Genomic DNA, 27,804 nt, shown 5'->3' with positions numbered 1-27,804 from the left:
AGACCGGACCTGGGGATAGGAATGAACCCCTAAAGAGAGAAGGCGTGTTAGTTAGGCAGAGGAAGAAAGGCCTAGTGTTTTGAAAAAGTACTTGCAGAGACAAAAGAGATCCTTTGATTTCAAGGAGCTCTAACTCTTCTGCATGCTGAGTTATGGTGTAGAGGGGAGAAGCCAGAGAGAGCTGAGGCTGTGGAAGTAAGTTAATGAAGGGCTCTGAAACTCACACTAAGGAATCTAATTTTGAATCTTAAGAAGCATATTTATTCAGTGTTTATGGAGCACCCACTGTGTGCTAGGCCTGCTCTCTAGGTGGTGGAGATTCCACCATAAAGAAAATAAAATTCCTGCCCTCCTGAAGTTGACATTCTGCTTTGGGATACAGACTGTAAACAGAAATATGATACGTCGTGGTGAAGACTGTGGAAAAGGAAAATAAGAGTGACATGGTGGGGCTGCTGTTTTATGTAGGGAAGTGAGGGAGGGTTGCTCTGATGACGCGACATTTGAACAAAAAGCTGAAGGAAGTGAGTGGGGAGTCGCATGCTTATCTGCAGGGAGAGGCATCCATGTAGAGGAACAGAGCAAAGACCCCAAAGCAGAAGCATGTGCAGTGTGTCCGGGAACTGTAGGGAGGACGGGGTGAGTGAAGTGGAGAGGGCAGTTGGTCAGGGACGAGGTTCAAAATGAAGGCAGGGTGACAGTGGGGGCCAGCTTGGGAAGGCCCATGTCGGCCACTGTAAAGATTTGGCTGAATTGAGATGCCATTAGAGGCTTTAAAGCAAAAAAGTGACTCGATTGGGCATGTTTTAATAAGATTACTTTAGTTGTTTTATGTCAAAACAGACTTGGGAGGAAGACCTGAGTGGAAGAGGAGGGAGACAAGTTAGGTTTTAGCAATCGTCCTGGTAAGAGATGGTGGTGCAGACAGGTGAGGTGGTAGGAACAGGGGGAAGTGGGGGAAATTAAAGGTTTGTAAGGCATGACCAAATTTGTGTTCCAGAGAAGTGGCCAATAGTGCGTAAGGAAAAGAGTCTGTGGGACCAAGAGTAGAACAGAGGCTACTTGCTGCCCTGCCATGAGTGGCTGGAGTGGACACTTGTTTACTGGTCAGCATGTTCTTTACCATTAGTGCAACCTATTTGGGGAAGGAGAATAGTCAGGAGACCTTGTGTTGCATATGGGCAACCAGGTAAACAAAGGAATCCAGCCAACTATCTCTAACTAAACCAAAGGGCCTGTATGTGTAGAGGACAGAGTAGGCGATGGGGAGAGGGTGTTATTTCTCACAGGCTAACTCAAAATGTCTGCCTTTGTCCAAATTTGTCCAAACCGTTTTCCTCCTAATGGCCATGTGCATCTCCAGTCTAGCTTCCCTTCTCAAGCTTCTCAGCCCTGGATTGAGCTCCCACTATTCCTTCTTCTATGTAAATGGTACTTCTTAAAGCCTAGTGTATAGCCTATCTTGAAGCTTCCGTACCTCTCGCAGTCTTCTCTGCACTGCACATTTGTAGCTCCTCACTTTACTGTGCATGGTCTCATTCCATGCTCTGATAAATAACATGTTTTAAAATAAACGAACTTATTCAAGGGCTGTGGTATTTTTTCATTGGCACTTTTATTCTGCCTCAGTGCATATGGTAGAGTCAGACACCTAGTAAATATCCAGTGTCATTTTACCTGGACCTAACCTTGGTCAGAAAAATCTGCTACATTTCAACCCTTCCCTTTCCTGTGGGGACACAACCACAGGGATATGATGACATGGAGGGGCCAGTGTTATCTACGAATGCAGTCATGCATCTCACTCAGTAGGTCGGCCCACCCCTATTTCTCTAAAATTCAGATCTCAGCTGTCTCCTTAAGGCTCAATTCAGTTAGGAAACGTGTAGTGTGGGTCAGGCACTTGCAGAACACTAGTGTTTTAGAGTTTAAAAAATGTATAGTTGCCCTCATTAATGCTCACCAGTCTAACTAGGAAAACAATCATTACATAGATTATGAGGTCTATTTGAATAGTTGTGGGTGTGCCAAGTGGTTTAAAGCACATAATACAGGGATTAATCCTGCACTAGGGGATTAGAAGGCTTCACTAAAAATCTACTAACCAACATCTGAAGTATGAAAGGTATGAAATGGAATTAGCAAGAGAAAGAAAGAGTGGTGGGCAGTGGGGAGAGAAGGTCATGGACTAAGGCAGAAACCGCCAAGTAACCTTCCCTCACTGCTCCAGCAAACTCGTGGCTCTGCTTTCAACATCTTGTTGTACTGTCTTGGCCATACTTTATTGTATCCTTCTTGAGACAGAAATCTAACCAGTACCAAAGGAGAAATTTCAAATAGGACATGGTGACAAGCTAACAAGTAAGCAATCTCAGATAATGGTTAGAAGTACAAATATCTTTTTTATCCGAATCCATCTGGTTCCTGAGTTCAGATGACAGGAATTTGGACAGTGAGAGACTGTGTCAGGAGAAAAATGAAACATGATAATACAATGGAGAATAAATTAGAGGATGGTGCTAAGACAGCTTTTCTGAGGAAGTGATGCTGGAGCTAAAACCTAAATAACCAGTAGTAACTAGTTGTCAACCTTATAGTAACAAGCATAAAGGCCTTGGGTGGGAACAAGCTTGATGTGTTGTTCAGGGATCAACAAGGTCAGCATGGCTAGAGCTCATTGAGTGATGGGGGGTTTGACTGTTGGTCTTAGTATACCAGTGCTGTTGGTTTTAGGTAATGGGTAAGCTATGATACACCTGTACTGTGGAGTGTTATGAAGTAATTCAAAGGAAAAAGGTGAAGTTATATGAACTGCTATGGGAAGATCTCCAACATACATAGCTAAATGTAAAAATAAGTTGTGGAACAATGTTTATGGTATTTCACAAAACAAGACACAGTGTATGTAATAAACATGGAAAAGGAACTCCCAAGTGTATGCACCAAACCGTTACCAGAGGTTATTTCTAGGGAATAAATTAGGGCTGGTGATGGGGGTGAAGCTGGTGATGGGGGTGAAGGAAGGCTGCCACTTTTACTTCCACTGTATTTAGAGTTTGTAACAAAGGAAGTGTATGGGCAGGGAGGAACTGGAGATTGTATAAAAAGGCTTGGCTTTGAAGGGAAAGGAAAACTAAGGATTGCAGGACATACTGCTCCTCATGACTTTCTGACCTGAATATTAGATTACACAATTAGGTACACGACCAGTATATTTAACCCAACATTGCTGCCTCAGGATTTTAAATGTATGATCATTGTTTGTGAAGACCCTACAGTGTGTTACCAGTATTGCCATGGGAATAATTGTGGGGTTGATCCTATTTGAGCAGCAGTGTGATCCTACAGGAATCAGTGACATTCAAGGATGTGGCCGTGGACTTCACCCAGGAAGAATGGCACCATGTGGCCCCTGCTCAGAGGCGCTTGTACAGGGACGTGATGCTAGAGAACTACAGCAACCTGGTTTCTCTCGGTAAGGACCACATCTCAGTGTATTGCCTAGTGGTGGGTCTTTACTTTTTCAGTTGCTAAGGCTGTAGGGCTCTAACTGTAGCTTGGGTGACTGAGAGCAGGGTGTGAGTGTTCAGGGTTGGAGCTTACTCATCTCTTTGGGACGTGGCCTTATGGATTTCTGAGCCTGCTCTTTAGGTAAAAGACCTTTCTTTCGCAGAACTGGAAACAGACCATTTGATTGCATGACCTTCAAGTGCACCTTTTGTTTTCCTTCAGAGTTCCTGAGGATCAAGGACTAGTACTGACTTGTAGGAGGGTTCTTGGCTCACTTGCACAAACAACAAAATCTTGTTTTTTTCCCGTGAGCAGGATATCAAGTTTCCAAGCCAGAGGTGATCTTCAAATTGGAGCAAGGAGAAGAGCCATGGCTGTCAGAGGGAGAAATCCAAAGATCTTTCTCTCCAGGTAAATGAGTGAGAATCAGGCCTGTAGGAATCAGTTTAGACAACGCACGGCTGAGGGAGGGGAAGGACCTTCAAAGTGCTGACCTGGAAGCTCGTAGACTGGCAGAGGAGGCTGAGTCATCTCCTGGGTGACACCTCTGTATGTCTCCCTTCTCCAGTAGGGGTTCCTGCTGCTGGTAGGTCCCAGGGGAAAAGATACCCCTTTGTTCTACACTCAGTGTACCATGTCTCCCTATCCTGTAACCCTGCTGGATGGATTATTTTCTCCTCTGATGTCCTCAGTCTCCCATCCTTAATGATTCCTTTTCTTACTCATTCAGACATAATTGAATTTCCATGTCTCTTCCTTGTTTTGTCTTATTGCTTTCACTGTTGGCTGCCCCAGACTTGTAGGAAATAGCCACAGCTTTGATTCTTCCTCCCTTAATAGCTCATTTTTAAACTTTTTTCCCTGGCTACACTTGTCTAGGGAACAACATGGTCTTCCATCCATTCAGTGTTCATGCCGATTTGATTCATTGCCTCCCTCCACAGTTCCTCGAGTATCATCCTCTCTTGGTCTTCCTACTTATTAAGTGCTTCTTGACTTTCAGTCTTTGGTTTTCCTTGCTTTTCCCCCTACTCAAGTTTGCCTTAAGGAGGCTGCCCTCCAGCCTCCTCCCTTCTTTCTCTGTTGCCAAAAGGTACCTGCTTTCTGGTACTTACAGCTCTTTATTTTTGCTATAGACTCAGCAATCATCCTTACTTGTATCCTGCTCACTTTTTTTTGTTGTTGTTACAGGACACCTCCACTTGGAAGTCCCACACAATTCTTATTAAAGATGTAAAATCTAAATCCCCTTTAATCCTTGGCCAGCACATTTTACCACCTTGCCCATCACCCCTTTCTTCCCTTGCCTGTTAGACCAGACACCATAGTCAGTTTAGTCTTCTTCTTTCAACCCAGGTTATTTTCCTCCTTTGAGAAGTATCTTAGATTTTCCTGCCTTTTAACTTCCACTGGTGACATCTTAAACCAAGCCCCAGGGTTAGATTACTATTACCTACCACCCACATGTGTATTCATTGGTTGACTCCTGCATGTGCCTGGAAGTTCTAACCAACTGAGCTCCCTAGCCAGACCCATATTGGATTTTTAAAATCATAGCTTCATTGAGATATGATTCACAAAACAAAATTTATCCGTTTAAGGTGTACGATTCAGTGGTTTTTGGATATATACAGGGTGGTGTTACCATCACCATTATCTAATTACAGAACATGTTTAACACCCCAAAAAGAACCCTTATACCCATTAGCAGTCACTTTCTATTTCCCATCACCCCCCAGCTCCTGGCGACCATTATTCTATTTTTTCTCTCTATGGATTTGCCTATTCTAGGTATGTTTTATAAATGGAATCAGAATATATAGCTCTATGTACCTAGTTTCTTTCATTTAGCGCAATGTTTTCAAGGTTCATGTTGTAGCATGTATTACTTCATTTTCTTGATATTCATTTCTTTGTATTTATTCCATTGTATGCATATACCAAATTTTGTTTATCTATTCATCATTTGGTGTACCATATTGGATTTTAAGGCTCTATCTTCATAAACCACCCACCTCTGAAAAAACCTCATTATTACTTCCTATACATCATTATAAGAAGCAAACTCCCTTGATTTAAAGTCTGCATCAGCCTTCCAGTACTGTCTTTCTGTTCCTTCATTTAGGTTTAGCTTCTTTTTTAATGTTCTTTGTAGGTAGCACATACTTTCTCTCATTAGATAATACTTTCTATCTATCCAAAACCATCTATTCTCTAAGTTCAAGGTCAATTCATGAAACTTCTTATATATATTTATATAATATATTTACTTCTTACTTCCCTGATCACAAATACCATTTGTATCATCCCTACCACACAAATTCAGATTTAATAATATGCCATCTGATGATTTTTTCTTTTTCTTTTTTTTAGTTGTCAAAAGATTGAGTCTTGTTTTTGTTCTTGAATTTAAGGCTCCCAAAGAGTCTACTTTATTTCTATATTTTGTCCGTGGTGCAGAGCAAGTAGAAGACGGTCAGAAATTATTGTTATGGAATCTGGCTTGGGAGAGAACTTAATTACACAATTATTTCAGCATATATTTCTTGAATGTCCCACTAAGAATTGTTCTAAAAGAAATACTAAGCATTCCCTGTCCTCAGGAATCTAGACTCAAGTCTTGTTACAGGGTAAGGGGGTTAGGGCCCTTTAGTTGCTGGGTCATTCCCTCCAAATGTTTCATTATGAAAGTTTTCAAATATATGAAAAGTTGAAAAAATTATAAAGTGAACGTCATATACCTACCACCAAAATTCTATAGTTAACATTTTGTTATATTTGCTTTATCACATATCTTATCATTCATCCATCTGCCAATTTATGCATTTGATGCATTTCCAAGTAAATTGCAGAATGAGCATATTTTACTCCTACATTTCCCATATGTATATCATTAACTAGAGCTCAATAATTATTAATGGTTTTTAGAGGTCAATTTATTAGACATATTAAAATAAATCCTTTTTTTGTTAACAGAGGTAGCTAGTGTAGAACCAGAATGTAAATAGACTAAAACCACAGCCCTGTTGTAAGGGCAAGGATGATTTGCCTGCTGAAATATTTCTCGCAGCCTGTGCCATCTAGCCCTTGATCTCCAAGAATATCAAAGAAACATTTCTGTTAGATCACTGGCTACAGATTTACTCTGGCTTGAATATCTGGAGCCTCAGAGGTGACTTTAAAGGAATTATGAAATAGAAGTATTAAGAAGATCGAGAGTTTGGTGGTTTGTAAAATGGAGAGCAGACAGGATTCTACAGGGTGGATTGTGATGCTATTCCCTTTGTATCTATGCCTAACAGTCTCATAATCACTTATTTCCTTACTTCCTAACCAGCCCTCCTAGGTGGGCTTCCCAATTCTGGACTTACCATTCACTCTGGATCTGCAGTCTGCACTATCATATCTCTTCACTCTTCCTTTCCTCCATTTTGGGTATTCTCCCCAAGCTACAGGACTAATCTCAAAACAGAATCATGTATAATTTGAATCTTTCATTTCCTCATTCCTGCTGTAGCAGTTTGTTTCAACAGAGGGAATAGGGGACTTTTGCACTTTGGATTTCTTTCAGACTGGAAGACCAGGCCTGAAGCCAAATCATCATATCTGCAGCAGAACATATCTGAAGTATCCCTTCGCATAGATGGTTGCTCACAGGCCACATTAGAAGATGCTTGGGATGTGAGCAGTCATTTAGAGAGGCACCAAGAAAGCTGGAAGAGATATCTGGGTCCAGATGTAGCCGCTGAGAAGAAAATCACACCAGAGGAAACTTTTGAACATAATAAATTTGGTGAAAACTCTAGATTGAACACAGACCTGGTCACACAACTGAACATTCCTTTAAGGTCTAGTGAATGTGATACACTTGGAATCAATTTGGAACATAATTCAGACTTACTTAATGAGAATAATATCCTTGCAAAAAAGAAACCTTATAAATGTAACAAGTGTAGAAAAGCTTTTATTCATAGATCATCACTTAACAAACATGAGAAAACTCATAAAGGAGAGGGAGCTTTCCCCAATGGCACAGATCAGGGAATTTATGCTGGAAAGAAACACCATGAGTGCACTGACTGTGGAAAAACTTTCCTCTGGAAGACACAGCTTACCGAGCATCAGAGAATTCACACAGGGGAAAAACCCTTTGAATGTAATGTATGTGGGAAGGCCTTCAGGCACAGCTCATCCCTTGGTCAGCATGAGAATGCACATACCGGAGAGAAACCCTATCAGTGTAGTCTCTGTGGGAAAGCCTTCCAGCGTAGCTCCTCCCTCGTTCAACACCAGAGAATTCACACTGGAGAAAAACCCTATCGATGTAACTTATGTGGAAGGTCTTTTAGGCATGGCACGTCCCTCACTCAACATGAGGTCACACACAGTGGAGAGAAACCCTTTCAATGTAAGGAATGTGGGAAAGCCTTTAGTCGATGTTCTTCCCTTGTCCAGCATGAGAGGACTCACACAGGAGAAAAACCTTTTGAATGTAGCATATGTGGGAGGGCTTTTGGTCAGAGCCCATCCCTCTATAAACATATGAGGATTCATAAGAGAGGGAAACCTTACCAAAGCAATAACTACAGCATAGATTTCAAGCACAGCTCATCCCTTACTCAAGATGAAAGCACTCTGTCTGAAGTGAAATCCTATCACTGTAATGACTGTGGGGAAGACTTCAGTCACTTTACAGACTTTTCTGATCATCAGAGGATCCATACTGGAGACAGCCCCTATGATTGTGAGCAGACCTTCAGTCAACAACCTATTTCTCATCCTGGAGAGAAACCCTATCAGTGTAACGTATGTGGAAAAGCTTTCAAAAGGAGTACAAGTTTCATAGAGCATCACAGAATTCATACGGGAGAAAAACCCTATGAATGTAACGAATGTGGAGAAGCCTTTAGTCGACGCTCATCACTTACTCAACATGAGAGAACCCACACAGGAGAGAAACCCTATGAATGTATTGACTGTGGGAAAGCCTTCAGTCAGAGTTCATCCCTTATTCAACATGAGAGAACTCATACTGGAGAAAAACCCTATGAATGTAATGAATGTGGGCGAGCCTTCCGAAAGAAAACCAATCTGCATGATCATCAGAGAATTCATACTGGAGAAAAACCCTATGCTTGTAAGGAATGTGGGAAAAACTTCAGTCGAAGCTCAGCTCTCACTAAACACCAGAGAATTCACATGCGAAATAAACTCTAGGAACCCTGAAATTAAAGAATGTGCAGAAAGCTTTAGCTAAAATATTACTACTTGGTATCAAAAGATTTGTACTGAAGAGAAAGCTCGAGAATGTAATGAATTATGTGTGTTTGTATGTTGTGTGCAGAGAACACAACATACTCTGCGCTAGTAGTCTTTTTTTTAAAAATCCAATAAATAAAAGCCACATTCTCAGATCTGGTTACAAATTTGTAAAAACAGCTACAAGCATCATGTATAATCTGTTGGAAATGATATGCCTGTTGGACCTTATAAAGCTTTTTACCATATACATGGAGGAGATTACCAACTTTCAACACTGACTTTCACTGTTACTGTTTACAGCATTTTTTATAGAAAAAAAATTCTTGTAGTAATGACCAAAACTCATTTTTAAAATTGTTTGACAACTGCATTCAATTGCAGCTTTTACATTGAATTCACCATGGAAACCAGTTTCGCCTCCAAAAATTCACCATTCAAATAATTAGATCAACTGGTCCAACTAGTTCATTGTACAGATGAAGAAACTGAAAACCAAAGATGTGAAATGGTTTGCACAGTCTAATACAACTTACAATGGTAAAGCTGAATGGAGGATGCAGGTCTCCTGGATCTTTGGCCCCAGGGTCTTGACACTGAAAAAGGTATTTTGGAATTCAGAGGGCTTTTAGGTTTGTTTTTTTCACATGCTGAAAAATCAATTTAATAGAATATTAAAATGCTTTAAACAAAATATACATTGCATGTAAGCCAGATTAGATGTGGGAACTATTAGACTTGGCCACAAAATACAATTGGTATCGCCATACTGTACTACTTCTATGGAAATACTAGGTAAGATTTAATACTTTACTATAGAGAAAGAAAAGTAGTAAAGTACTAAAGAGAAAGCGGACCTTCAGAGGGCTTTTAAATAAATTTTAGATCAGATGCACAAACATTTAACGAGCACTCATGAGTTGGACGCATTGGGAACTCATAAAAGCATAAGGCAGCAAGACATGGAGATTTGCCACAAACTTATTTAAAGCAGCTTGTTGGAAGCTTATAAGCCAAAATGTTAACAGAAACTGTAAATGGTTGAACTGCTGGTGACTTTTTTCCATTTTCCAAACATAATTATACTTTCAACTAACATGTCAGTTTTATAGAACTATTAAGTCCTCTTACTCTGCACTGCCCCAGGCTTCCTACATTGGATCAATGGGAAAATAACTCAAAACTAAGACAAGAATTTTCCCCCAAATTAATTTTACTGTGGAGAAGTATAAATCCAATTACCTCTTGCCATACAATTTGTCTTTAAATCAGCATGTGTGCCAAGGAAATTTCACCATAAGAAAACTAACTTTTAATCTCTATGGTGACTGAAACCCATGCTTAAGTAGCCCACTCTAATCCTTAATGTCCCCTAATGGAATTTCATAGGCTATCGTAAAGGAATTTCAAGGACCTTTGTTGATTCATTGGTACCAACAATGTAGATAAATTTAGAAGCAACTGTGGACATTGACCCCTTTAATAATGAGCATCTCTTCCTTAAGATAAGCAAATGTTCCCACTTTGATGAATCATTGGGTGGAGTGATATGAGTGATGTTGATGGTGAACCTTTCTTACTGGCTTTCTTGCCTGCCAGGTAGCAGGATCCATGATCCTTATCCTGGACATGAGGCAGCTCCCAAACATTCTTCATAATTTTTTTTTTACTCCTCACCTGGTATGTTTATTGATTTGAGAGAGAGAAACATCAGTTGGTTGCCTCTCATCATGCCCCAACTGGAGATTGATCCCACACCATAGATAAATGCCCTGATGTGCTCAAACCTATAACCTTTTGGTGTATGGGATGGCTCTCCAACCAAGTGAACTACCCAAACAGGGCTCTTCATAATTTTTGCAGAAAAAAAATGTCCTTGGGGGCTGAAATATGGGATGTCTAGCTCAATGTCTGTCATGTGTGGAGCAAGGTGGAATACTCCCAAGTTGATCTGGCCTTCCAAGGTATTGACCATTCAAAAACTACGTTTATTATGTTTCATGCTTAGCGTGCACACAATGCCAGGGCCATGTTTGTGTTGTCTGATACATGTAGTTTGGCAGTGGGTGATTATACTCAAACCCTCCCCTGTTGATTAACCAAGATGCCTATCAGGAATTCATTTTGCTACTGATTGTTTGGAGACCCTCATAGAGGGTTGTTTGTAAGAATGGCATGCACTGTAACCAATTGAGTGCTATCCTTCTGCCATGGAAGTTTGTAAAGATAGTACTAAAAGACCCAAAGGAGACCACTGGTTTGCGTGTGGAGCCTGACCTAGATTCAACCAATCTCTGAATCTCAGCATCTTCACTGAGAGAGAGGGAGCCCAAGATATATGTGTGGCTGATTGAGCAGAGGATTCTGTAGTCCTAGCACTCATGCACCATGCACTTAAAAACACCTAGCTTTCTAGGCCACATGAAATGCATCCTTGTAACATCATTGTATTCAATAAATAGCTTTTTTAGTTGAATGGGAGTGAGTTGGTCTTTTTCAACTTTCAGAATATGGCTTAAGATTAAAGAGTGGCACATCAAGGAGGAGGGATTAACTGCTAAACTCATCACAGCCAGGTGAGTTAATAACAGCTACCATTTATTGAATGCTTGCTACTTGAAAGAAATTGTGCTAAGTATTTTACAGCCATCATTTCAGTTAATCCTTATAACTCCCCTTTCTAGGTTTTTGTGGTAGCTATTACCTTTGTCTGCCCAGCTTCTTTTCTCCCTTGTAACTATCCCTGATGTACTGGCCACAGTAATACAAGTCAGAATGTCCCTGAGGCGCACTGATAGTTTTAGGGGAGAGCATGTGACCTAGCTGAGCCAGCATCAGAGTTCTTTGCCAGGATGTTTTCAAAATAGAGGGAAACTTTAATTTTGGGTTGCTAGGCTGGAAAGGTGAAGGCCTAGAGCTGCCTGGAGCCCGATTCCTTATCAGAGAGGAAAGGGCTCTTATGGTAGGAGAGGGTGCCCCCGACAAGATGGTATTCTCGTTTCTAACCCGAGGTCCTTGGAACTGGCTCAATTTCTGAAGCCCTTTCTGGGACTCTGGGTTCCCCACTATCAGTCCAGTGATGCCTCCTTTTTGGCTAAGCTGATCTGTCATGTTTCTGTTTCTTACATTAAAGAAACAATCTATGTATTATACCCTTGTTTTACAGTGGGGGAAACAGATAAAATAACGCCCCAGGTAGTACTGTCCATGGCAGACTCAGGCCTCTGACTCAGGACTGTCTGGCAGCAAAGTAGGTTCTTAACCACTAACTGGTACCTTCAGGGCCATGTTGGATGGTCGGTTAGAGACCAAGCAGAGACAAAATGACGAAGGACATTGGAATGTTTTTCTTGACTCAGTACATTACCTACATTCACTCACAACCTTAACACCTGAATGTATCATTATTTACATCAGCCCATACTGTAGGATAAAACCTTGTATCACACTTCAAGAACTTTTTCATATTTTCCATGGTGCTACAGTCTCGTTATCCCCCTTAACAAGTTCCCTACTACTGTGGCATTTTTATAATGACATTGGACACTTTTATCTTTTTAAGGGCTCCCACCTTAAATTTTTTTTTCCTCAGTGAAGATATTTTTCCATTGCTTTTAGAGAGAAACATCGATCAGTTGCCTCCCATGTGCCCCCAGACTGGGGCTCAAACCCACTACCCAGGCGTGTGCCCTGACTGAGAATCAAATCTGCAACCCTTCAATTAGGGGCGAATGTTCAAACCAACTGAGCCACTCCCACCTTTTTCACTACAGAATCTTTTTCTTTACATATCCAAAATGAGGTAAAATATCTCAAATGGGATTAGCAGGTCAGCATGTATATGTGAGTATAACCAGAGACTCACACAACAGTAAATTGCATACAATAGCCCAGGAGTGATCATCTCATAATTGCAAAAGGGATCCCAGAGAAAACCAGCCTTCCACCTCCGGGGAAAGACCCAGGGCAAGCATTCTGTCCCCCAGGGCATCTAGCCCACCTCTGCCCACATGAGAATATACAAAAAAAACTTTTGCAGTCTGTGGGCATATTGATGATAGTCATATTCAGTTCTCTGTAGCTGCTAAACTAGTTAATTCTTACTCATCTGTTAAAAATGCAAATGTCACTGCCCTACTTCAGCTAAATTGGTCTCCCTCTTAAATTCCCAGGGATTACTATTGTTCTTCATGTTACCACAATTTGTATTTGTGATTACTTGGTGTTCTCTGGGTCCACATTTGTTTTGTTAAACTTTGTTTCCTGGCTTACCACAGTGCTACAAACATGGTAGGTACTTAATACATACAGTCTTGTTTACATGAGCAATGGAGTGGTTTGTTGGTAGACAAAACTGGCTTATGAATGAAAAGATGCCCACTCTTGAAATCAGAATATTGCAAAAGACAGCATTGAGATAGTATTTCATTCCCATTAGGCTGGCAAAAATTTAGAAGTCTAGCAGGGGGAAAATGGAGCTTTCATATACTGCTGGTGGGAAGGTAAACTGGTATAACCATTTTGAGAGTAATCTGGCAATTTCCAGTAAAGCTGAATTTAAGCATATCTCATGACCCAGCATATATACCCTAGACTAGATATATACCCTAGACTAGAAATTCTCCCATGTGAGCACAAAGACATGCACAAGGATATTATTCATTGCAGCAATGTTTGAAATAGTAAAAATATGGACACAACAGTACTTAAATGAAGGAACCAGGGCATCTAGCAAAACAACATTCTAGCCCTGCCTATTCTACTCCTGTGCCCATGCAGCTAAATGTAGCTGGAGAAAAAATACTTGTGAATCCCACTTTAAATTCCTGTTGACCTCAAGCATTTGTTTGCTAGTCCAGTCATTGCCCCAGTCTCCTAAGGTACTATTTTATAGCTTCTCACTTCTCAACCTCCAGCACTTGACCCCAGGCCTCACTCAGCTGGTAACTGTTTCCTAGTTAACAAAGTAAAAGCAATCAGAAGACAACTACTCACCTACATGCTTCTTATCCATGAGCTCTTGCTTTCCCTCCTGTTACTATGGTTGACTGTGTTCTCTTATCTAAGACCAACTTCTCTGGTGTTTTAGGATGCTATTCCCACAATTGCCCTCTTTCCTGCATCTCCTGTCTAGGTAATATTTTCCATCAGCACAATAACATAGTTGTTCTCATCCTGTGTACATTTATAAATATGCTGCGCCCCCTTCCTCCTGCCACTCCATTTCTTGCTTCACTTGATAGGAATACTCCCCAGTACAGGTGTACCATACTCCTCTCCAATTCCTCTTCTTCCATTGTCCCTTGTACCCACTCCAGTCAGGTTCTGCTCTTGTCAAAGGTCACTGATGGACTTCATGTGGCTAAATCCAAAGGTCTTTTTAAAATCATTTTATTGACCTTTTAGGATTATTTGGTACCACTGATCATTTCCTTATCCTTGACACATTTTTTTCATTTGGCTTCCAAGTTATCACACTTAACCTACATTTCCATATAATTCATTGAGAGCTGCTTCTCCCAGGTTTTTTCTTTTTCCTTTACTAGACATGGGAATTCTCCTACAGTTCAGTCTTCAGACCTCTTTTCTTCTTTTTTTTCTACAGACACCCTCACTGGGGTCTCATCCTGTCTCATGGCTTTAAATATCTACTTCAAAATTTACATCTCTGGCCCAGGATTTAATACTTATATAACTAACTGTCTATGTGACATCTCTACTTGGATGTCCATTAAGACATCTCAAATTTTATGTCTCCAAAGATAAATTAACTCATGATCTCTTCCCAGCCCTATCATAAGCATGTTCCTCCCTCAGTCTTCCCACCTGGGAAAAGGCAAGATTATCTTCCAGTTGCTCAGGGCCCAAACTGGGGAACCATTCTTGATTTGTTTCTTTCACAACCTACACCCAAGCTTCAGTCAGTCCTGTCTGCTAACTTGCAGGACATATTGATATAAAGATGACCATTTCTTGTTGCTTCCACCACCCTAACCCCCAGGTCACCATCATCATCTGTGGCCCAGATTATTTGTGATATCCTAATTGGCTTCCCTGCCTCCATCCTTGTCTCTCTCTATATTTGCAGTTCAGTAACCAGAGTGACACCAAAAATCTAAGACCATGTCACTCATCTGCTCAAAGCCCTCTAATAGCTCTCCATGTCACTGGATAAAAGCTAAAGTAAAAGCCCTACATAGTATTGTAACGATCTGCCACCCTGTCCTGTCTGACTGACCACTTGTCTTTCTTTTTGATCACTTTACTCCAGGCCCTGGCCTCCCTGCAATAACACACACACACACTCACACACACACACACAGCAAGCTTCCACCTCAGAGCCCTTACATTTGCTTTTCCCTCTTTCTTGAACCCTCTTTCCCTCACCTCCTTTAGCTCTTTGCTTTAGATTTTCTTACCAGAGAACTCTTCCTTGACCACCCTATGAAAATAGTAGTCCCCTCCATGACACATTCCATCTCCCTACCCAACTTCATTTTTTCCTCATAATACCTACCCCCACCTGACATTCTAAATATTTTGTTTTATTATATGTCCTACTTTGGAAGACAGCCCCATGAGAGTAGAGATTGGGGGTGGGGGAACATGTTATTGAAGCATGATATATTATATATACAGAAAAGTACAAAATACTAAGTGAAGAGCTTAGTATTGGTTCAGAGCAACTACTTTTATATCTTTTGTTTAGTGCTCTGTCCCCAGCACAGGAGATCCTCAAGTATTTAACAAAGGGTTGAACTGAATGTACATGTATTAACATGCCTAGTATACTGAAAACAATTGAAAATAAAGTTGCAGGTGGATATAGATGTATAGTGTGATGTTATAACTAAAAAATCCATACCTATTTTTTTAATCAACTTACATAAAGTAAAAGTGGGAAGGTATTAAAATACCAGCTTAGAGTGGTGGTTTCCTTTAGAGCTAATAGAGAGAGGGGTAAGAAGGAATAAAAGAAGGCTTAAACTGTCATATTTTACATCTTTAAAAAAAAGACACAGTAAGATATTTAATTTGTTAAGAGTATGATGCATAGGAATTTGTTGTATGTGCTTCTCTGAAGGTTTAATCTCTTTAACAGTTAAAGTTACTCTCCTTGCTCTTATCTGGTCTCCCGTCTCATAAAGCCACCTGCTTGGTTCCCTAAGTGTAGGAGCCGGTTTGGCCTGCACATCTACTGCACCTAAAGGATTGAGGAGAAGGAAATATAGGCACTAATGCTCCTAGGAGTGAGAAGCTGATCCAGGCCCAAGAAAGGAGAGAGAGGTCTTGGCACTGTCAAGATCAAGCAGAGTCATTCTTATTCTCTAGAAATACCATCTGAGGGGTCAATTTTTAAAAAGGGAAGAGCATGGGAGCAAAAGGCTTCCTGTAAATAAGAACATAGGTGATTATTTGTAGGAATTAGTGGAAGGAGAGAACTAATTTTTGCTAATGAATGTCATGAAAGCCCTATAATTTTGGAAAAACACTTTTTTGGACAAACACATTTTAATGGATAAAGGAACCAAGAAATTTCGACTTGAGGTATAGATGATATTTTATCATGCTATGACCAGATAAGTGTTAGCTCTAATAACTAATGGGGTTTTATGTTATTATGTGCATTAAGAAACTAGCAATTACCAATTGTTCTTGAATTATAATGCTCATTTTCAAAAGTTAAGAGTTGTCACAGGATTTTGGCTTGGAGTTGTTGATAAGGCCCCAAAGATGAAAACAAAATGTCATGTTACCCTACAATTCTAAAGGGTGCCACAAGGGCTTGGCACACTGTCCCACTGGACTTACTAGGAGGTGCGAGCCTTGCACAACCTCACTTCTGGGGCCCCGTTGACATGTAACCATGGCACAAGGTCAGGTCCAGAGGAGAGGGACCTTATGTTCCTGGGATGAGTCCTCTGCATCTCCCCACAGGGCTAGGGGACTTAGGCACCAAGAGAGTGACTGGGGCCCTGACCAGTGTGGCTCAGTTGGTTGGGTGTTGTCCTGCAGAGCAAAAGGTTACCTGTTTGATTCCCAGTCAGGGCACATGCCTGAGTTGCAGGTTCAGTCCCTGGTAGGGGCATGTGCGAGAGGCAACCAATTGATGTGTCTCTCCCTCTTTCTCCCTTCCTTCTCTTCGCTCTATAAACAAACAAACAAACAAACAAACAAATAAAATCTTTTTGAAAAAGAGAGAGCCCTGACTGGTGTGGCTCAGATGTTGTCCCACAAGCTGAAAAAATGCTGGTTTGATTCCCAGTCAGGGCATGTGCCTGGGTTGTAGGCCAGGTCCCACGTTAGGTGTGCAAGAGACAACGGACATTTCTCTTTCTCTCTTTTTCCATCCCTTCCTCTCTCTCTAAAAATAAGTAAAATATTTTTTAAAAGAGAGGGAGAGAATGACTGGATGAGATATTGCAGACATCTGAAATCACTGGGGCTTGCTGTCTCCCTCTGCAGTAAAACCACAGGCCCACTCTGGGCTGCCACCTGGAGTTCTTGGGAGATCTTTGCTGTCTATCCCTGAAGAGTATATGCGATGGTAAAGGTGTGGGGAGGGACCCAACACAGGTTTTGAAGGGAGGAGAGTGCTGCTGGAGTAGCTCCTAGAAGCAGAGTACGGAAGTCTTCCGAGGCTCCGCATTTGTGCCTAGGAAGAAAAGGGTAGAACAGCTCTATCGGTTTTCTTTGCTACCAGAGATCACAAGACAGAATTTCAATGGATCCTGGATATGGCTACCATGTGATTGATCATCTAAACTGGGATCCTTAAGAATGAGGCGGAATCTAACCAGACAGGAAGGTGGGGCTGTGCTGGAAAACCGGGACAAATGTGTTACCCTGAGCTTGGAGCTCTCAGCAGGAGTAAGGAAGATGGGGTGGCTGGGGCCAAAGGGACGTGTCCCAGTGGTTGCCTAACCAAATTAGGGGATGGCCCGCCTGGAGAGGGATTAGAAACAGGGACTGCGTGGTGCCGAAGGGGAAACTCGTCTGCCCCACTGTGAATGAACACAGGGGACTGAGGTGAAACTGAACATGGTGCCTAGACAGCCGCGCATCTCCCTGTGAGGGGACCACCCTGTCGGGGCAGGCCACCGACCCCAGGCCAAACGGGACTAACCCGTGAGACCCACGCCTTCCTTCTCCTTCCCCCTTGGCTTACCAATGCTCAGAGAAGTGGGTCAAGCAAGTGGGCATCTAAGAATGAGGTGTAAGTTTGGACTTTTGAAACGGGCTAGACTACATTTGCTTTCTCTAAGGTTAAAGGATCGATCCTATAGGGGGATTTGACAGTGTGGCGGGGGTGAAAAAGCATCTTAATGGGAACCACATCGGTTGGAGAAGTTTGAACCACCAAACTTAGAATTCATAACAGGAAGATCTGGAAGTGCCCTTTAAAGAGGTGTCGAAGGACGCCCACTTGCCTCCCCCGGCATTTTACCTTCGGTTGGGAAGACACACCATCCGCCAGTGGCGGTCCCCACAACCGAAAAGAACCACCACCGAGCGCCCCAGACGCGGGGCGGCCGCAGACTACTTTCCCCGGAAGCCTTGGCGAGGCGCACGCCCGCTTCCGGTCCGACGTTTTCCGTCGCCGACGCCGGGGTTCGTGGCCCTGGCGCCTGGCACACCGAGTTGGGTGTATGTAGGCGTGAGCTGCGTGCTTGGTGTTCGCTTTCGCCTGAGCGAGTGAGTTTTCTGCCGGTGCCAGGCTGTGGGGCAGCCACCATCCGCCACTCCTGTCCTCTTTTCTTACTCTGCCTTGTGGCTGGGTAGGGCCTATCACGTGACTTGCTGGACAAAATGGAGATAAGTTGAACATACGAAATTAGGTAAGTGGAGAAACCCCAGGTAACAACTATATGTCCTCACTCTGGAATAATTTTAAGTGTAATGAAGAACTGTAAGTTCCTACTTCCTCAGAACAAGGTCGTAAAAACAAAGTCTCTCCTTTGTCTCTCTGACCTCGTGCTCCCTTCCTCTGCGGGAAGCGGACGGGAAGCAACGTGTGCGGACAGGCTGAGGCTGGAGGGAGGATAATGAGGCCTTAAGTGAAGGGGTACAACTCTGATAATAGCAGTCTAGGATATTAGGACCAACTCCTCCAGGGAAAATAACTTGCGCTGGATGAAACGCTGGAAGGGGGGAAAAAAAAGCATGCCACAGCGCTAACAAGAGTGAAGAATTAGGGGTCAAACTGAGAAGAAGCAGGACAAGACAGTTCATCAGGCTGCCTTTGTCTGAAGGCATTTGTTGACAGAAAAACACCTGCGATACTCAGCTGTAAGGTTTGTGCACTTGCAGTATAGGGGTACAAATGTAAAAGTGCTGAAAGCCAGAAGTCTAAATAATCACCCCACATTTGAACTGGAACCCCAAGTGAAAACACCCTCAAGAAAATGATGAACTGAAGATGAATATGTCTCTCAAATTCAGCTTGACTTGGAGATGTAGGGAATGTCAGCTTTCAAAATCTGCAACGTTGACCAGACTTGTGGTGGGCCCAGATGACTGACAGAAACAAATGAATATAATCTTTAGAGAAGGGTATTATCTCTGAAATCAAAGTATTCTTACACATATTTTTTTTTAGTAACTTCCAGCACATTCTCAAAGATAAGCAGGTAAACAAGGAGATATCATCGAAGAGAACATGCAGAAATAACAGACAACAAATACACAAAAACTTCAGGTATTTTAATTACCAGAGAAAGAGTATAAAATAGCAATTCTTGGTATTTTTTAAAGAGATAAAAGACAAGTTTGAAAATATCTGCAAAAACAAGAAAGCTTGGAAACTGACACAGGAGATTTAAAAAAATAACCAAATAGAATTTTTTGTACTGTGAAGGAAATTCTAAAGGCTGTATTTCATACAAAATGATCCCAAATGAATGGTGAGAGACACAAGAAAGGATAAAGCCCAAAGAAAGTGGTAAAATGTGGTACTGAACTTTGAGTAACTATAAAACAACAATGTTATTTATAAGTCTTTAAACATGCAGAATTAAAACCCAAGACAGTGACACTTCCATTTTTAGCTGTAATAGTAGCTTCTGGTAAACTAACACTCCTACTGGAAATAGCTTGAAGAATTGGATTGGTGTGTGTGTATACATATACATACATACATATGTATATATTTGAAGGTACTCAGAGCTGCCAAGACAGTCAGGAACTGAGGATCCAGGGTACTTAGAGCGAAGGGAAGCTCATTAAGTTAAGCCCTACATTCTGGGTGCCTCTTATTCCAAAGGGCCACTTGACCATACCTAGTGACATCATTGTAAAATTATTGAAAACAGAACCAGAAAGCATTAAAAGCAACTAAAGAAAAATATTTTACCTTCAAAGATTAAACACTGGAAGAATGATAAAAACAAAACAAAATATATGGTCAGTAATATCATGGTAACTTTGGTAACAGATGGTTACTAGATTTATTGTGATCACATAAGGCATATAAATGTATATCAACTATAATAAAAACCCTCAAATACCTAACAAAATGGGTAGCTTGTTGGATACAATAAAAAAAATTAGAAGCTGAGAAGGAAATACGTGAGGGACTCCCTCAGCACCCACAGATGCAGCTGGGTTTTGAGAGAGCTGCCTTGGATCCCCCCATGTAGTTGAGGTATCACAGTGGTCATTGGACTCTATTTGACGGGTCAGTAAACCAGAGCATAATGAGTCCAGATGCCAGCTCTGGGCCCAGAGAAATCCCAGTATTCTACAGCCACAGACACCCTGCCTCACCATCCCCACCTGATCCAGAAGTACCTTTGTAGCTTCTGGAAAGGAACGGGTCCGGCCTGTGACACCCCAGCCCAAAATAGCCCCTATACCCACAAGGGTTTGCATAAGTGGTAACGGGGCAGAAGCCCAGAAAGGAAACAACTAGAGAAAGGGAGAGAAAAGTGACATTCATTTGCCTCACTACTTAGTGTGTGACACTCCCAAGAGGTTGCCAGGTCAGTGGCACTTTATGGCCCATGGATCTGATTCAGGGTGGGAGCAACTCTACTGACTCAAAGACTCAGTAACCATTAGAACAACAGTGGCAAGCCTCCCAAGACGGTTGGAGCCCTAGGGCATTTCCATGGGGCAGAATGTCCTCCATATTGGGGAGCTTTATGGACCACCCCCTGCCTCCAGGCCCAGCAAAATTCCTCACACCCTCCTCCATCTGCAAGACCCATACCCTCTGCTACTGAGATCCTTCAAGGGGTCAGTATGGAGTCAGACGCCCCATAGGGCCTGCAGGTGTTGAATTGTGTGTCCTGCATGCTGGTGAGTTGTAGCTGGACACGGTGCTGGTGATTGTGGAGGAGAGGAGTTAAAAAGCTGGAGTTGGAGAAAAAGGGTCAGAGGGCGAGAGGCCAAGAGGAGTGCAGACAGGTTCGGGGAGAAGAGGAGGAACAGGAGCTAGAAAAATACCCCCAGGGACCCTGTCCAGTAGCTCAAGCTTGCTCAGTTAAAGGGGGTCCTTCACAGGCTACAGGAGCCTTTTCCTCCATGCAAACCCATTTCTACCTCCAGTGAAACCGAATCAGCTGCCAGGAAGGACTTCTTCGGTCCTTTTCGACTTTCAGTTTATTTTCTAACTTCACCACAAAAACCCTTTGGGGGTGAGGAGTGTGATTAAGGAACCCCACAGCAAACATTGCCCAACCCATCTGGTTGCCCCTAGTTCTTAACAATACAGTCTGTTACCTCAAGGAGAGATACTGTGTAGGAAAATTCAACCCCTACACCGGGCATCATCTAGGTTCCTCTTGCTGTTATTTCTTTAGTACAAGTTGCTGTTAAGACTAAGGAAATACAAATTCACTTTTCAAATCACTGAATTAATAGGAGGTTTGGTCATCGTGTAGTAGTAATGCAGTGGTTTTCAAATTTGAACATCCACCAGAAACTCTTGGAACGCTGGTTAAAACAGATTTCTGGGCCCCAGCCTTCTGTTTTCTGATTCAGCAGCTGTGTTCCAGAGCATTTGCAGTTCGAGAAAGTTCCCAAATGAGGCTGACACTGCTGGTACAGGGACCACACTTTGAGAACCTCTGATTTAGGTTCACAAAAGAAAAAACTACTTTCAAGGGATGGGCTGTGTGTTTTGTTTTTCAGTCAACACTCCTCTAGTTTATTCACACTTTTGGTCAGTTTTTCCACCTGTATCCTTTTCTTAACTTTGCACCGACATTTCATGGTACATGTAGACCAAAATAGTAACAAGGATGGTAAGAATGAAAACGATATTCAAACTCAAGTTTATACATTAAGTATGTACACATTTTGTATGTCAATCATACCTTAATAAAGTGTATTTTTAAAAGAACGAAACTTTGTGTTCTTATTTCTACAAAATTTCAGCAAGTATTTTAACTGTAAGCTGAAAAGAAAAGCGTGTGCGGGTGAGGAGGAGTGGTGTGCAGCTGGTCCTGAAGCTCCAGTCGCAGCTACAGAGCAGTGTGAATGCTTCAGATCAGGTCTCCTGTGGGGAGGGGGGCTGCCTGGGCCTGGGGGACCTTGCCAGGGTAAGGAAGGAGTGTATCTCTGACAGCAGCCGAGCAGGACAGGGTCCGGAGACTTCCAAGAAATCCTAAGTAATCCGATGCTGTCTGGGCCTGAGAGCAGCAGAGGGAGGGAAAGGAGAGGCAACAGTGTTGGACTTCCCTAGACCCTGGGAGGGTAGGGAGCAGCAGGGGTTGGTTGCAGGTGGAGTGCTGTGGTTAAATACATCTCTGAAAGTCAGATTGAATCATCAGATTCTGTTTATTAGGAGCAGGAATTTTTAAAAAATACATATGCCAAAAAGCCCCTCTTCTGAATTTCTCAGGAGATTGGCAGCACACTAATTCACTTTTCTTTGAGGTAAAATATTTAGCCAACTTTAAAATCAGGACTTATCAGTGTGTTCACTGGCAGGTTGCAGTGAAAATTTTATGTTCACTTACACTTCCCCTTCCCCAGAAGAGATCTTTTACTTTTATTTCCAACTGATTATAAGACTATTTAATTCTTGTTGAACATCTTACTTTCAGGAATGCATTTTTGTAAATAACTATCGATTTGGATCGTCGGCTATCTCCCGTGTGGTATAATGTTTATTGTTCTTAATTAATATCTTGATTTGATTGCTATCAACTTCAACTGGTCTACCCCATGGTAGAGCATTGTCCATCAAGAAATCTCCAGCATGAAACTTTGCAAAGCACTTTTGACACCTTCGATCAGTCACAGCACCTTCTCCATACACTACAAATCATTTTTGCACTTCAGTTGCGTTTTTACCTTTCTGGAAATAATAAAGCATAATATGCCAAAAATGTCCCTTATTCAATCTTCAGTATTAAATGGCTACACAAAAATTCACCAATTTTGATAAGTTTTTTTTAATGCACACTGATATGACATCTGTCACAATGCAATCTAGCAAAATTACTGGAGCCATCTTATGGAAAAAATCAAACTTTTTGGCTAACCCAATAGATTAGATTTTTCTCTTTGAATAATATTTTAGTTATTGATTTTAGAGAGAGGAATGGAGAGAGAGGGGAACATTAATTTGCTCTATTTATTTATGCACTAATTGGTTGCTTTTGTATGTGCCCTGACTGGGATCGAACCTGCAGCATTGGTGTGTTGGGAGTGACACTTTAACCAACTGAGCTACCTGGCCAGGGCTCTTTGCCTTTTTAAAAAAAAATTATTTAGTAGAATTGTTGTGCTCATGTCTTGGTTCAAGGTCCTGTACCTAGTTGGTAGTAATAAACATTTATGAACTGAACAAATGGATATTTCCTATGCTCCTTAATGTTTTTTTTCCTAGTCAGTACTCCTCTCTGAGTGACCTAGGGCAGATTTCTTAAGTCTCTGTACCTCAGTTTCCTCAACTGTAAAATGGGCTTACTAATAGAACTTACCCCCTAGGGCTCTTGTGGATTAAATGAGTTAATATGTTGTACACAGTGCATGGCTCATAGTCACACAACAGTTGTTTTTCACCATTATATTACTTTATTGTGATCATCACATCATCAGAATTTGAAGCAACTAGATTGTAGTGGGCATAGCACTGCATCTGGAGTTAGGTGTGACATCAGCTGTGCAATCTTTGGCGTGCCACCTCCCCTCTATGAGTCTCAGTTTATCTTTAATGTGGAGGCTACCATAGCCCCACCTGTTAGGGCTGGTGTGAGGATTGAGTTCATATCTGGAAAGCATGTTGCACCATGATGGCCTCTAGTTGGTGTACTTTAAATGGCGAAGGGGCTAGGATTGTAGGACCACTGGCCTGTTGGGGTGCTTGTCTTGGGGCGGGATCCTGTTAGGTAGAGGAGGGCTCAAGGACACAGTTTGCCTCTTGGTAGAGATACCGCATGCATGCTGATGGCCACCAGGGGGCGATGACTAACCACAGATGGAGCCCTGGAGGATACAGAGCCAGTACTAGACTAGCCGCCTGCGGACCTTTCCTTCTCCTCTTTTCCTTCCCTCCTTTAAATGATGTTGGAATTTTACATCAGAATGATGAGATATTGGATTTCTGGGCTTCCATCCACGGCTTCTGCACCCAAGGGGAAGAAATCTGGAGCACATGGTAGGCAATGGGAGATCAGAGTCAGCAATGGTGAGGCCCACAAATTGGAGGTGCCCAGCAGCTGCATAAGAAAAGCATTCTTTTTTCTACAACTTTTTATTTTAAAAACTACATACCCCTGACAGGTGTGGTTCGGTTGGGTGTCATCCCAAAAAGCGAAAGGTTGCCAGTTTGATTCCACATCATAGCACATGCCTGGGTTGCATGTTTGGTCCCTGAATGATGTGCATAGAAGAGGCAACCAATCAGTGTTTCTCTATCACATCAATGCTTTTCTCCCTCTCTTCCCCTCTCTCCCCCTCTGTCTAAAAAATAAAATAAAATCTTAAAAATTTTAAAAGATCTTACTTTAGTTTTTAGAGAGAGGGCAAGGGAGGGAGAAAGAGGGAGAGAAACATTGATGTGTGAAACATCAATCAGTTGCCTCTCGCATGCCCCTAGCTGGGGGTTGGCCCACAACCCAGGCATGGGCCCAGACAGAAAATTGAACCCATGAATTTTTGGTTTACTGGCTCTCAATTCACTGAGCCACACCTGCCAGGGCTAAATAAAATCTTAACAACAAAAAAACGTGTACAATCAACAGACACCCTTATACTTTCCATCTTGACTCACCAATTGTCAGTATGCTTTGTCAGATTACATTATTTATACACATGCTTTTTATTTTTTGGCTGAACCATTTGAAAGTTACTTGTAGGCATTCTGACACTTCACTGCTAAAGTCTTCAGCCTGCATATCCTAAGAACAAGGACATTCTCCCACACAGCCACAGTGCCTAAGAAACTCAACATGATAGTATCTTATATACAGTTTCCTATTCAGATTTCTCCAATTCTCCCAGTTTTATCCAGTATAGCTATAGTTTTGTTTGTGATCCAGTATCCAGTCAGTGTTCACCTTTTTCTCTCATGACATTTTTGAAGAATCAAGGCAAATTATCTTGCAGAAGATCCCACCATCTGAATTTGTCCTCTTTATCCTTTCATGATTAGATAAGTCACTTTTAGTAAAATACTGTAGAGGCCATGTTACCTATTTCCCATTATATCAGGAGGCCCATAGTGTAGGTTTGTACCGCACTGGTAACACCAAGTTTGGTCACTGGGCTACATGTGACAGTTTCTTGTCCCTTCTCTCCCCACTGAAAACTGAATTCAATCATGGCACTATGAAAAGCAACCAGCTGAATGCAGGATGTGAGACAAATAGCCCAGGGTCTCCAACAATTCTATGGTATGGGGGTAAAAATGAGAAAAGACTGTTTTGAACAAAAAGAGACAAGATATAATAAACTAATTGTAAAAAGGCATCTTTCAGACAATTGGGGAAATTTTAATATGGACTGGGTATTAAATAATACTAAGAAATTACTCTTTTTCTGTCTCTGGCTGCCACAGTGATAGGAGCTGCCTGCTGTCTGTCCACCTGCAATGGATGGCCCTGCAGAACTACTCCAGCTTCCTGATCAAGAAGAACAAGCAGACCTATAACACCAAACCCAGTAATCTGAAGGCCCACAACTCCTTTCAGTACAACAGGCTGATTCGCTGCAAAACAGTTGGCTGGAGCTGGTGGCCCACGGGAAAGGTGTGGTGGTAGTCACGGAGTGAAATCTGGCCAGCAAAAGCCAGTGGCCTCCTATGTGTGGACCACCATCAAGAATGCCCACCCTGGGCAGCATCTGGCACATGATCTGCAGCAACCAGGACAACTGGGATTTGGACGTGGCTGCCAGCGCAGGACCAGGCCATCACACGTGGCCAGAAGCCCACGATGATGACAAGGAAGGGAGCCCGCACCCAAAGAGCTCCTCAGCGCCTTCCTCCCCCCAAAACAATAAAGGTATCAGCCAACTTGGAAGGAAGGAAGAGAGGCAGGGAAGGAGAGGGATTACTGGTAATTTCATTGGGATGATTATTACTTTTCAACATTATATTAATATATTCATGCAGTGGGATATACAGCGGTGAAAGAATGAAGTAGCGCCTCATAGATCACACTAGATAAATCTCAGAAATAACATTTGTATTAAAAAATACAGCCCTGGCTAGTGTAGCTCAGTGGATTGAGCACAGGCCTGTGAACGAAATGATCATGGTTTGATTCCCAATCAGGGCACATGCCTGGGTTGCAGGCTAGTTCCCAGCAGGGGACACTCAAGAGGCAACCATGCATGGATATTTCTCTCCCTCTCTCCTTCCCTTCCCCTCTAAAGATAAATAAAAATCTTTATTTAAAAAAATAAGAAAAAACAAATTATAGACTGATACAATTGCTGTACAGATGATGCCATGAGATATATATATATATATATATATATATATATATGTGTGTGTGTGTGTGTTTATATATATATGTTTAGTATATGATATGACATAAATGCCTTATGATATATATTAGATTTGCTTTTTACATATGTTTTTTATATATGTATTTAAAATCTGAAAGTGCTAGAGATTATTTATGGCTATACACATATGATTAACACTATATTCAAGGTGTGATGTTTATGGCAGAAAAGTGTTGGAATAGGGACAGGTACATAGGAGGCTGCAACTGGAGCTGTTAGAGTTTTATTAGGACAGGTTGTGGTTAAATGGGTGTTCATTATGTTATTATCTCTCCTTTTTTGTGTATATCTGACGTGCTTTCACAAAAAATGTTTTAGATGTAGTTTCTTAAAGGAAAAAAGCTTTAATTTATTGAGCAACTACTAGATTAAAAAAGCATGATATATATTAGCTACTTTAATCTTCACCTCACTTTTTTCCTTTTTTTGTCTTTTTATCTTTTTTTCTCACCTCACTTTTTAAAAAGATTTTTGGTTATTTTTTAGAGAGAGAGGAAGGGAGGGAAAAAGAGAAGGTGAGAAACATCGATGCGTGAGAGACATCGATTAGTTGCCTCTCACAAGTTCCCAACCAGGGGTCCAGCTGTCAACCCAGGCATGTGCACTGACCCAGAATCAAAATGGTCCCCTTTTGATTCCTAGGCTGGCGCTCAGTCCATTGAGCCCCACCAGCCAGGGCTCACCTCACTTCTTAATCATATGCCACCACTCTGCCTGTTGCATACTCCACTCTAGTCACACTAACCTCCCTGCTGCCTTTTTAAAAAGCTGAGTACAGTCCTGCCACAGGACCTTTGCACTTGCTGTTCTCTGCACCTGGAATATTCTTCTCCATGAAGAACATAATTTGCTCATTCACGTCTTTCAAGTCCTTGCTCAAATATCACCTTTTCAGCAAAGCCTTCCTTGGTTAGTCTATCTTCCCTACTTTGCTCTACTTTTTCACCAAGACACTTGTCAGCTTCTGACGTATCATATAAGTTACATTATTTTGCAGTCTGTCTCCCCTGGTTGTATGTAAACTCTGTAAGAGCAGAGGTTTTTCTCTGCTTTATTCACTGCTGTATTTCC

At 41.9% G+C, this 27,804-nt stretch overlaps 1 pseudogene; it reads left to right on the top strand.

Annotated features, from left to right (window-relative positions):
- The window catches only part of LOC119061848 (60S ribosomal protein L28-like), a 32,999-nt pseudogene extending 6,425 nt beyond the window's left edge, over positions 1-26,574 (top strand).
- The last annotated feature ends 1,230 nt before the right edge of the window (positions 26,575-27,804 follow it).

This window comes from Artibeus jamaicensis, unplaced genomic scaffold (assembly GCF_021234435.1).
Source record: "Artibeus jamaicensis isolate MK-2021 breed Jamaican fruit bat unplaced genomic scaffold, CSHL_Jam_final contig_464, whole genome shotgun sequence".
In the NCBI taxonomy this organism is placed as follows: Eukaryota; Metazoa; Chordata; class Mammalia; order Chiroptera; family Phyllostomidae; genus Artibeus; species Artibeus jamaicensis.
The sequence above is the reverse complement of the archived record's forward strand: the minus strand, read 5'-3'. Positions and strand labels throughout refer to the sequence as shown.